Raw genomic sequence first — 12,371 nt, forward strand, 5'->3', positions numbered from 1 at the left:
TCCATGAGATCATGAGTGAGTGGGTGACTCAGCTACTCTTCACTGAGACAATGGAAATCCAAGTTACAAGAAATGGATTTTTTTCTGTTTCTTAAAATAGTTACTGAATTCCCCCTGGGTTTTCATTCCCTCCCAGCCCCAACTAACGGCTTCATGACTCCCCATTCAACATTAGAGTCTGTGGTCTCCAGGGCATGGCCTCACAGTGGGGCTTCACTCTATGTCTCAGCACTTTCCGCTTGTACCTTGTCTCCAGAGCACTCCAATTCAAATACCTTGGAACAGGAGCAAAAAATTTCCACCCCAGCCTCACAAGTGCTGATATTGGGGGCGTGCACCATGAGCTCAAGTTACTAGCAGAGTGATTATTGCATCTGCAACCTGACTCCAAGCCTGTAGCTGATGGGGAATGAATAGTTTCCTACATGAATTAAGCCTTGGCAACTAGAGTTATAGGGTTAAAGCCCTTTCGTCTCCTTAAGAAGCCACTGAGCTCTTCCTGATAAGGGCAAGCCATAGATATTCAAGTTGTAGTATCTAAAGTTCAAAGGTCTTAAGGGACCTTCTTATCATCTCCTTCATCTTAAAGTGAGGTCACTGAAACCCAGAGAGGCTGAACCAAGCCTTCTACCCTAACTTCAAGGCACCATTTATTACTCCAAGACACTTTTCTGCATATTACAAAACAAACATGCCTTGAATTAGGACTTTTATTTGACAACATTCTATGTGCCTGTCTCAATGTTAAGTGCTGGAGAAATGTTGCTTGGGGACCTCAAGTTGCCGACAGCCTATGCCAACAAGAATGATGTAGTGTATGAGGAAGGCCTTGCATTCTGATCCAGTCTTGGGCTTGTGAAATGACCAGCTCCCTATCCTGTGGAAATGCCTTTATAATGCCTTTCTCAGAAACGCCCACAGAGCTGAGCAGACAGGGCCTCTGCTTTGGGCTCTGGGCCTCAGGCGACCCTACACTTTGGAGAGTCTTCCTTGAAATGTCTCAGGTATTCTTTTGGTGCTTGAGAAGGGCTTGGTCTGGCAGTGCCATCCAGGGGGGCTCTAGTCCCTGTTTCTCACCTTTGAGGTGTTCTCTAATCCCCTGTCACCTGGGTGGTGAACCAGATTCCTTCAGGAGGAGGAGCTCAGGAACTCATCCTGCGTGTGGGTTGTCCTGATTCAGGTGTGTTGGACTAGTGAGCAGATCTTTCCCATTGCTGGTTCTGTATTTATTCCTGAGGATGACATGCTGGACAGTGAGAAGGGTGCTTGATATGTTGATGTTGGATGGATCAAATAAGTTACACAGACAGGCCTCCAAAAACAAAACAAGACAAACCTCCCTTGGTCCTTCATATCCTGGGGAGGCCTTACATGCACCACTTTCCCCTGATAACGGTCCTCTACAGAAATTGCATTTCCACCTTTATCTGCTGAAGCTTGTACAGCTCGTACCTCCCTATAGATTTCCCTCAGTTTTCCCTCTAGAGACTAGAGGCAGGCTCTAGGAACTTTCACTTGCCATAGAAGTTAATCTTCTTGCCCAGCCTGACTCAGTGAGGAGCTTATGCAAAGAAATTTGTATTTTCCTGTAAATCACACCTTCCTCACAACACTGTAACCACCTACAAATATGGAGGAAAGGGAGTTTGAGGAACTTGGGGGAGGTATGGAAAGACTCTTATCAGGAGGGACTCTTGTGGTTTCACCTTTTACTTTGAGGGAACTGATATTTCTTTTTTTCTTTTCTTTCTTTTTTTTTTTTTTTTTGAGATCAATTCTCACTCTGTTGCCCAGGCTGGAGTGCAATGGCATGATCCTGGCTCGCTGCAACCTCCGCCTCCTGGGTTCAAGCGATTCTCCTGCCTCAGCCTCCCAAGTAGCTGGGATTACAGGTGCCCACCACCATGCCCGGCTAATTTTTATATTTTTAGTAGAGATGGGGTTTCACCATGTTGGCCAGGCTGATCTTGAACTCCTGACCTCAGGCAGTTCGCCTACCTCAGCCTCCCAAAGTGCTGGGATTATAGGCGTGAACCGCCATGCCTGGCCCCGGAACTGATATTTCTAATAGAATTCTAAATTCTTCAGGGATGGATTCCACACTCAGGCACCACAAATTTTAAAGCAGATGGGGGAAGAAAACATACTCTGGTTTTCCTGTGGGGTTGTGAGAGGGTGCAGTGTCTGGAGATGTGCTTGTTTAGCAGAGACAAGCCAACTCAGTTGGCTGGGAAGGAAAGGGTCAAAAGGAGGCCATCACACAAATGTGTAGCCATGGAAAGCTAGCTGCTTTTAAGAGTTTAGGCAGAGATTGTAGGATGAGGACAGATTGAAAGCTTTCTGCCTAAGTTCAATTATAGTGCTATTTTAATATTAGATCTCTATGTGATCATTAGTCATCTTCAACAAAGCTAATGAGAAAAATGAGTAGAGAACAATAAATGGTTATTTAAAAGGAGTGAATTAGTATAAATCAGGTCTGAGTTTCTTTCATATGGTGCATCATAGGTATTCAATAAATGCCAGTTGAATGAATGAACACTGTTGTTTTGGTTTGCCTGAGTTGTCCTCTTTTAACTATCCATTGATTCATTCAGTAGTATTGTGGGGCTTTTATTATTGTCAGAGATTTGTGGGCATTGAGTTGAAAAGACACAGTCCTTGCCCTCAAGGATTGTATAGATACATGAACACATTAGCATGTAAACAAATAAGATTAATGTGATCATGGGGGGGATATTTAAGAGGGAGGGTTTCAGTCTGCTCAGGAATTAGCAAGGAGGAACTCACTGAGAGGGCAGCTTTTGATTTGAAATAGGGAAGGAATTTCTGGGTGTTAATTTTATAAGAGCACCACGTTCTAGGCAGAGGCAGAAGCAAGAGCAAAGACAAAAAAGCATGAAAACAATGAGTGATATGTATCAAGACAAAAAAATTCCTATTCCTTAACGCAATTTTTCTTTTCTTAAACTATGGTCCTAAAAAATCACTTTGAAATGTGAACTAAGATTTATGTGCAAAAATATCAATCACAGTATTATTTTTAATTGGAAATATTGTAACCTGAAAAAGCTCAATAATAGGGAATGCTTGGTAAAAGTGATATATTTCCATATCATATTATGAAGCAACACACACAAATAGGTTAGGCACAATGTTTGTTGTGGGAAACAGCTTATGATAAAATATTGACTAGAAAAAGTAAGTCTCAAAGTTCAGAGTGATACAATCTACATTCCCAGCAGCATATGAATGTCCATTTAATTGAATCCTCACCAACAATAAATATTACCATTTTTCTAAATTTTTATTACTTTGATTTGTGAGATTGTTGTCTTGATCTAAATTGCATTTCTGTGATTATTGGATAGTTGAATATTTTTATGAGTTTCTCTGTTTTTTATTTCCTCTTTGTGAATTACATATTCCCATTCTTCTATTGTCTGCTAAGATATTAGAGTGTTCCCACCTTAAAAAAAACTAGAGATAAAATATATAAACCAATGTTGATGGACATTAGGCAATGAAGGGCAGTGATTCCTGAGAGATAAGCCCTTAAATTCCCCCAGCTCATTTTCTTAGAGAGTTTCTAGATTGCAGTGCAGGGACAATGAACCCACTTGCAGCCCAGCAGACTCCCTGAGTTAAAGAAACAGTTGGGAGACAGAGCTGAAGGCCTGGAGAAACCAAGGTGCATAGCATTTGTAGGACAGAGTACTAGAAAGAAAGCTGCACAGAAGGAAAACTCTGGAGATCTTCAGGGATTACCCTCAGGTATTTAGCTGGATATGCAAGCGTGCTTATAGGGAAATTAGCCAAAACCAAGGAAAGACCACCTGAAGGAAATGGAGGGAACAATATCTGACACACACATAGGACTGGAAGTAGTACTTGGTTCTGAAAGACAGACTGGAAAACCTCATGACTCATGGGACATTGGATAAAGTACACAGGATTTTTCCTCAGTAGGGAGGAATAAAGTCATCCCTCGATATTCATAGAGGATAGGTTACAAGACCTCTTGTAGATACCAAAATCTGTGGAGGCCCAAGTCCTTCATATAAAATATTGCAATAGTCGCATATAACTTATGCACTTCCTCCTGTATACTTTTAAATCTTTAAATTACTTATAATACCTACAAATGTAAATGCTATGTAAATAAGTTGTTAGACTCTATTGTTTAGGGAATAATGACAAGGAAAAATCTGTTCATATTCAGCACAGATGCAATTTTTAAAAATAAATTTAATCCACAGTTGGTTGAATCCATGTGTGTGGAACCCATGAATACAGAGCTGACTGTTGTTACCTCTAGACTGAGCGTTAGCTGTAGACCAGGGCTCTGGTCCTGCCAAACAAATATTAAAAGCAAGACCTTGAATCATAAAACTACTTCCAAGTAAATTAGCTGCATCCCAAGTCAAAGCCTCAGAATATTTATTGGAACACAAAAATATTCAGCACTAAGTGAGGTAAAATCACAATGTGTAGAATCCAAGAAGAAATTATCAGGCATGCAAAGGAACAAGAAAGCACTACCCATGAGGAGGAGATAATTTATTCAATCAAAACCAGAACTGAGATAGATGTTATAATTATTAGGCAAGAACATTAAAGAGCTATTCTAACTATATTTCACATGTTCAAAAATTAAGTAATGACACAGAAGATATAAGAAAAACCCAAATTGAACCTCTGGAGATGAAATCTACAGTGTGTAGGAGATAAACACACTGGATTGAATTAAGGAAAATTAGATGTGGCAGAAGAGAAGATTAGTTTGAAAATACAGTAACAGAACATTTCCAAAATGAAACACACAGAGAAGAGATTTGAGAAGAAGAGAGCACTAGTGAACTATGGGACAACTTCAAGCAGCCCAATACATATAATTTGAGCCACTGGGGAGAGGAGAAATAGGTAGGGACAGAAAAAAATATTTCAGGAAATAAAGGCTTAAATCTCTGAGATACAATAAAAATGATAGGGACACAGGAAACCACGTGCATAAGAAACATGAAAAAAACGACTCCAAGGAAAATCATAATTAAACTTCTCAAAACCAGCCAGGTGTGGTGGCTTATGCCTGTAATCCCAGCACTTTGGGAGGCTGAGTTGGGCAGATTGCCTGAGCTCAGGAGTTCGAGACCACCCTGGGCAACATGGTGAAACCCCCCTCTCTATTAAAAATACAAAAATTAGCTGGGCATGGTGGCTCATGCCTGTAATCCCAGCTACTCAGGAGGCTGAGGCAGGAGAATTGCTTGAACCAGGTGGGTGAATGTTGCAGTGAGCTGAGATCACACCACTGCGCTCCAGCCTGGGCGACTGAGCAAGACTCTGTCTCCACAAAAACAAAAACAAACAAAAAACTCAAAACCGATGACAAAAAAAAAAAAAAATCTTCAAAGCACCCAGGAAAGGAAAAAAGATGCATTATGTACACAGAAACAAAAATAAGAATCTAACAGATTTCTGGTTGGAAACAATGCAAGTGAAAAAACAATGGTGCAGCATTTTTAAAGTATGGAATTCTGTACTCAATGAAAATAGCTTTTAAAACTGCTGATGAAATAAAGACTTTTCGGACATACAAAAACTAAAAGATGTCATCAACAGCAGACTCTCACGCCAAGAAATATTAAAAGAAAACTTCAGGCAGAAGGAAAATGATACGAGTGGAAAGATGTATCTATTCAAAAGACCAAGGAGCACTAGAAATGGTAACATGAGTAAATATATTTGATTTTAGATTATTATTTTAGTCTCTTTAAAAATAGCTAAGTATTTAAATAAAGGTAATCTCAATGTAGTCTGTAGTTTATATTTTTTGTAAAGTTAAAATATATGACAACAAGAGCACAAAGATCAGGAAGAGAGAAATAAAAGTATTCTATTGTAAGTGTCTTATGTATTAAATGGTATATTAACAATTAAATGTGGACTATGATAATTTGAAAATGTACACTAAAGCAACCACTAAAACAGTTAAGAGTTACGGCTAATGAGTTGACAAGAAGGTCAATTGTTATAAAAACATTCAATTCATCCAAAAGAAGCCAGGAAAAGAGAAAAAGGTAGTTAAAGGACAGGTGTCACAAATAGACAAAAAATTAACAGGAATGTAGACTTAAACCTAACCATAACATAACTCCTGAGTGGAGTTCCTCTCCACTCAGATGTCAATGTTGCATACTCTATGTAAGGGCAAATATATAATCATATTGATAAACCAGCTACTCATTTGTGCTGCATATAAGAACCACAATTCACAATTGCAAAAATATAGAACCAGCCCAAATGCCCACCAATCAGCAAGTGGATAAAGAAACTGTGGTATAAATATACCGTGGGATACCACTCAGCCATAAAAAGAAATAAAATAGTGGCATTCACAACAACCTAGATGAAATTGGAGACTATTATTCTAAGTGAAGTAACTCAAGAATAAAAAACCAAACATCTTATGTTCTCACTCGTAAGTGGGAGCCAAGCTGTGAGTGTGCAAAGTCATAAGAATGTTAAAATGGACTTTGGAGACTTGGGGAAAGGGTGGGAGGAGTGTAAGGGATAAAAGACTACACATTGGGTACAGTGTGCAGTGCTCAGGTGATGGTGCACCAAAATCTCAGAAATCACCATTAAAGAACTTATTCATGTAATCATCACCTGTTCCCCAAAAACCTATTGAAATAAAAAAATTAAAATTGTGCTGCATATAAGAAACACACTTAACATTTTTTATTGATATATAATAATTATACATGTTTATGGAGCACATGTGATATTTTGATACATTCACACAATGTGTAATGATAAAATCAGAGTGTTTAGGATATCCATCACCTTGGACAGTTATCATTTCTTTGTGTTGGGAATATTTCAAATCTTCTAGTTATTTTGAAATAGATATCGTTGTTACCTATCATCACTTCACTATGCTATTGAACACTGGAACCTATTCCTTCTATCTAACTGTGTTTGTACCCACATTAACCGATTTCTCTTCTCCCTTCCCCACTCCCAGCCTCTGGTAAATATCATTCGACTTTCATCCCCATGAGATTAACTTTTTAGCTCAGACATGTGACTGAGAAAAATGTGAGTGGTAGTTGTCTTTCTGTGTCTCGCTTATTTCACTTAATATAATGACCTTCAGATCCATCCATGTTGCTGCAAATGACAGGATTTCATTCTTGTTTAATGGTGGACTAGTATTCCATTGTGGATATAGACCACATTAAAAAAATCCATTTATCTGTTGATAAACACTTAGATTGATTCCATATCTTGGCTCTTGCGAATAGTGCTGCAATAAACATGGGAAGCAGGTATCTCTTTAATATACTGATTTCCTTTCTTTTGGTTAAATATTCAATAGCGTGATTACTGGATTGCATGATAGTTCTATTTTTAGTTTTTTTTTCGAAACCTCCATATTGTTTTCTATAATGGCTGTATAAATTTACATTCTGACTAACAGGGTATACGAGTTCCCTTTTCTCCACATCCTTGCCAGCATCTGTTATTTTTTTGTCTTTTTGATAACAGCCATTCTAACTAAAGTAAGATGATATCTTATTGTGGTTTTGATTTGTGTTTTCTTGGTGATTCGTGATAGTGAGCATTTTTTCATATATCTGTTGACCACCTGTATGTCTTCTTTTGAGAAATGTCTATTTACATCCTTTGCCCACTTTATTATTATCATTTTCTCCATTGAAGCTGTTGGCATTCATCAATACTCTCAGATGTCTCTACCAACATAGGCTTCATCAGAAACCTTTGTCTACTTTTTAATGGAATTATATGTTTTCTTGCTGTTGAATTGGGTTCCTTGTATATTCTCGTTATTAGTCCCCCGCCAGAGAGTTTGCAAATATTTTTTCTTCATTCAGCAGGTTGTCTCTTCATTCTGCTGATTGTTTCCTTTTCTGTGCAGAAGCTTTTTAGTTTAATGTAGTCCCATTTGTCTGTTTGTGTTTTTGTTGCCTGTGCTTTTGAGATCTTAGCCATAAAATCTTTAACTAGACCAACGTTCTGAAGAATTTCTCCAGTGTTTTCTTCTAGTAGTTTCATAGTTTTGGGTTTTATATTTAAGTCTTTAATCCATTCTGTGTTGATTTTTGTATGTGCCGAGAGATAGGGGTCTGGTTTCATTCTTCTGCATGTGGATATCCAGTTTTCCCATCATCATTTATTGAAGAGGGTGTCCTTTCCCCAAAGCATGTTGTTGGTGCTTTTTTGAAAAATCAATTGGCTACAAATAGGTGAATATCTTTCTGGGTTTTCTGTTCTGCTCTGCTGGTCTGTATGTCTGTTTCTATGATAGTACCATGCTGATTTGGTTGCTATAGCTTTGTATTATATTTTGAAGGCAGGTAGTATAATTCCTCCAGCTTTGTTCATTTTGCTTAGGATTGCTTTGGCTATTTTGGGTGTTTTGTGGTTTCATATGAATTTTGGAGGTTTTTCTCTATTTCTGTGAAGGATGTCATTGGTATTTTGATGGGGGTTGCATTGAATCTGTAGATTGCTTTGGAGTAGTATAGTCTCAAGATTAATTTTAACAATATCAGTTCTTTCAATCCATGAGCATGGATGTCTTTCCATTTGTTTGTGTCCTTTTCAACTTCTTCATCAGTGTTTTGTAGTTTTCCTTCTAGAGGTCTTTCACCTCTTGGTTAAATTTATTTCTAGGCATTTTGTTATTTTTTGTAGCTATTGTAAATGGGATTGCTTTTTTGATTTATTTTTCAGCTAGTTTCTTATTAGTGATAGAAATACTACTGATATTTGTTGATTTGGTATCCTGCGACTTTACTGAATTCAGTGATCAGTTCTAAGAGTTTTTTTGTGTAGTCTTGGTTTTTCTAAATATAAGATCACGTTATATAAAAAGAGAGACAATTTGACGTTCTGTTTTCCAATTTAAGTGCCTTTTATTTCTTTCTCTTGCTAGAGATTGTTCCGGCTAGAACTTTCAGTACTATGTTGAGTATGAATAGTGATAGTGGGCATTGTTGTCTTGTTCCAGTTCTCAGAGGAAATTCTCTCAGCTTTTCTCTATTTATTATGATACTAGCTGGGTTTGTCACATGTGGCTTTTATTATGTTTCTTATGTTTTATTATGTTTCTTATGTTTTATTATGTTTCTTATGTTTTATTATATTTCTACTATGCCTAATTTGTTAAGAGTTTTTTATCATGAAGGAATGTTCAATTTTATGAAATGCCTTTTCTACATCTTTTGGGAAGACTGTATGGTTTTTATCTTCCATTCTGTTTATTTGATATGTCACAGTTATTGATTTGTATATGTTGAACCATCCTTGCACTCCTGGGTTAAATCCCCCTTGATCGTGGTATATTATCTTTTTGATGTGTTGTTGGTTTGGTAGTATTTTGTTTGCTATATTTTGTTGAGGACTTTTGCATCTGTGTTCATTAGGGATATTGATCTATAGGTTTCTTTTTTTGTTGTATCCTTGTTTCATTTCAGTATTAGGGTAATGCTGGTTTTGTAGAATGAGTTAGGAAGAATTCCCTCCTCTTTAATTTTTTGGAATAATTCTAGAAAAATTGGTGTTAGTACTTCCTTATAAGTTTGGTAGAATTCATCAGTAAAGTCATCTGGTCCTGAGTTTTTGTTGTTGTTGTTGTTAGGGGACTTTTTATTACTCATTCAATCTTGTACTCATTATTATTCTGTTCAGATTTCCTATTTCTTCCTGGTTCAATCTTGGTAGATTGTTTGTATCCAGGGATTCATCATTTTCCTCTAGGTTTTCTGATTTGCTAGCATATAGTTGTTCATAATAGCATCTAATTATTCTTTGTATTTCTGTGGTATCAGGACTAATACCTCCTGTGTCATTTCTGATTTTATTTATTTGGGTCTTCTCTCTTTTTTGTTAGTCAGTTAGCAGTTTATTGATTTTATTTATTTTTTAAAAACTTCATTTCTTTGATCCTTTGTAGTTTTTTAGTCTCTATTTCATTTAGTTCTGCTCTGATCTTTATTATTCCTTTCTTTCTACTAATTTTGGGTTTGGTTTATTCTTGCTTTTCTAGTTCCTTGAGGTGCATCACTAAATTGTTTATTTGAAATTTTCTACTTTTTTGACATAGGCACTTTTTTGCTATAAACTTCCCTCTTAGCACCACTTTTACTGTATTCCACAGATTTTGGTATGTTGTAATTTTACTTTCATTTATTTCAAGAATTTTTAAATTTCCTTCTCAATGTCTTCCTTGACTCAATGGCCATTCAAGAGCATGTTGTTTAATTTCACGTATTTCCATATTTCCTTTTATTATTGAGTTCTAGTTTTATTCCACTGTGATCTGAAAAGATACTTGATAGGATTTTGATGCTTAAAATTTACTGAGATTAATTTTGTGGCCTAACATATGGTCTGTCCTGGGGAATGTTCCATGTGCTGATGAGAGGAATGTGTATTCTGTAGCTGTTTGGTGAAATGTTCTATAAATGTTAGGTCTACGTGTTCTAAGGTGCAGTCTAAATCCAATGTTTTTTTGCTGATTTTCTGTCTAGATTATCTGTCCAATGCTGAAAGTGGGGTGTTGAATTCCCCAACTATTATTGAATTGGAGTCTATCTCTCCAGTAAGGTCAATGGTGGGTAGAGCAGGTTAATCTCCAAGTTCCCTGATTGTGCTAGCATGGGGAATGATGCCAGCTGAGGCAGACCTGTCCTGAAGCCTGCTGATGGTGCACATAAGCACCCAAACTGGCAAGCAATATTGATGTGTAGGTCCCTAGATGGTGTGGTCATGGTGGTGGCAGTGGTGAGGACAGGCTTGTCTTCAGGTCCCAGGAAGGCTCCCAGACAGACCAGACTCCAAGCCTGCTGAAAGCACATGCACGTGCAGAGTGTCTGTGTCTGGGGATGCAAGGTTGCTGTCAGTGGCAGCAGCCCCAGTCAGGTGGCTCTCAGTTTCTGGGGAGTGCATGCTTCAGCTCCCTTTGTCCTGGAGAAAGCTTCCCTGGTGCACTGCACTGCCATTCACTAGGGTGTAGAACATCGCGTGGGTTAGAGTGCTGGGGACCTGGCTGCAATGCTGGGTCCAGCCAGCCTACTTGGTGGACATGAGGAAATATCAGTAGGGCTCCATGGATGTGGAAATTCAGGGGCTGTTGGGCCCCAGGGCAGGATATCATCTGGTGGGGCCTGGGCTCTTAAAATGGCTGTGTGCTGCAGCTGCTTGGGTCTGGGGAGTGTGTGGGATCCAGCCTGAACTACATCTCTGGAACAATGTCATGGTATGAACTCTAGGCAGCTTCATATACTAGTTTCAGGGCTCATGAGGGCTGAGGGGCTCTCCTGTGGCTAGGATTGCAGGAGTCTGTGGGAATGTGGAGTCCTGGGGATCCTTTGCTCACCTTTTCCCTGCATTGCGGAGTTTCTCCTGACACAGAGCTGTTCTTAATCCTGGCCAGGCCAGATGCTTAGCTTCCCTCTCCTTCCATGCCTCAGAGATTCCCTGGGTGCCTCCAGGTAGCCATCTTGAAGTCTCTCCACTCAGAGCTGTGTATAAATACATTTTAAATATAAAGACTCGAGTGGGTTAAAAGTAAAAGGATGAAAAAGATATACCAGGCTAATGATAATCAAAAGAAAGCTAGGAAGCTTTTTCTAATATCAAATAAAGTAGCTTTCAGAGCACAGAATATTGCCAGGTATAAAAAGGTAATTCCGTAATAGTAAAGGGTCAGTTTATTAGGAACAAATAAAAGTCCTAAATGTTTACCTAATAACAGAGCTTCAAAATAATTGACGTAAAAACTGATAGAACTGCAAGGAAAAATAGATAGATCCATGACTTTAGTTGGAGATTTTAATAACCCTTTCTGAATAATCGATAGAATAAGTAGAGAGAAAATCAGTAAGAATATAGATGATTTAAATAACACTATCAATGAATGTGGCTTAACTGATATTCATAGGATACTTTACCCACCTACAGCAGACTATACATTCTTTTCAAATGCAATGGAATTTTTACAAAGATAGATAATATTATGAACCATAAAGCCAGTCACAATTAATTTATAAGAATTCAAATGGTATTAAGTATATTCTCTGACCACAAGGAAATTAAATTATCAACAACAGAAAGGTTTCTATAAGAGTCCCTAAAATTTGAAAATTAAATAATGTACTTCTAAAGGAACTATAGGTCAAAGAAGAAATCAAAAGTGAAACTAGAAAGTATCTTGAACTGAATGAAATGAGTACAGCATATTAAAATCTCTGGGATGCCACATTCTTGGGGGAAATTTATAGACCAGTAGGCACATATCAGAAAAGAAGAAAGATGGAATCTCTAATCAACAACCTCAG

At 37.9% G+C, this 12,371-nt stretch overlaps 1 protein-coding gene and 1 non-coding gene across 2 annotated transcripts in view; one reads left to right on the top strand and one right to left on the bottom strand.

Moving 5' to 3' along the window:
* AGBL1 (AGBL carboxypeptidase 1) overlaps positions 1–12,371 on the top strand; it is a 595,764-nt gene that overhangs the window by 85,535 nt on the left and 497,858 nt on the right. The window lies entirely within an intron of this gene.
* On the bottom strand, positions 7,714–7,786 carry LOC112437334 (small nucleolar RNA SNORD74). The gene has a single exon (XR_003025958.1). It is a non-coding gene; the product is annotated as a small nucleolar RNA SNORD74 (small nucleolar RNA).

The sequence above is a fragment of the Pan paniscus genome, chromosome 16 (genome assembly GCF_029289425.2).
Source record: "Pan paniscus chromosome 16, NHGRI_mPanPan1-v2.0_pri, whole genome shotgun sequence".
Lineage (NCBI taxonomy): Eukaryota > Metazoa > Chordata > Mammalia > Primates > Hominidae > Pan > Pan paniscus.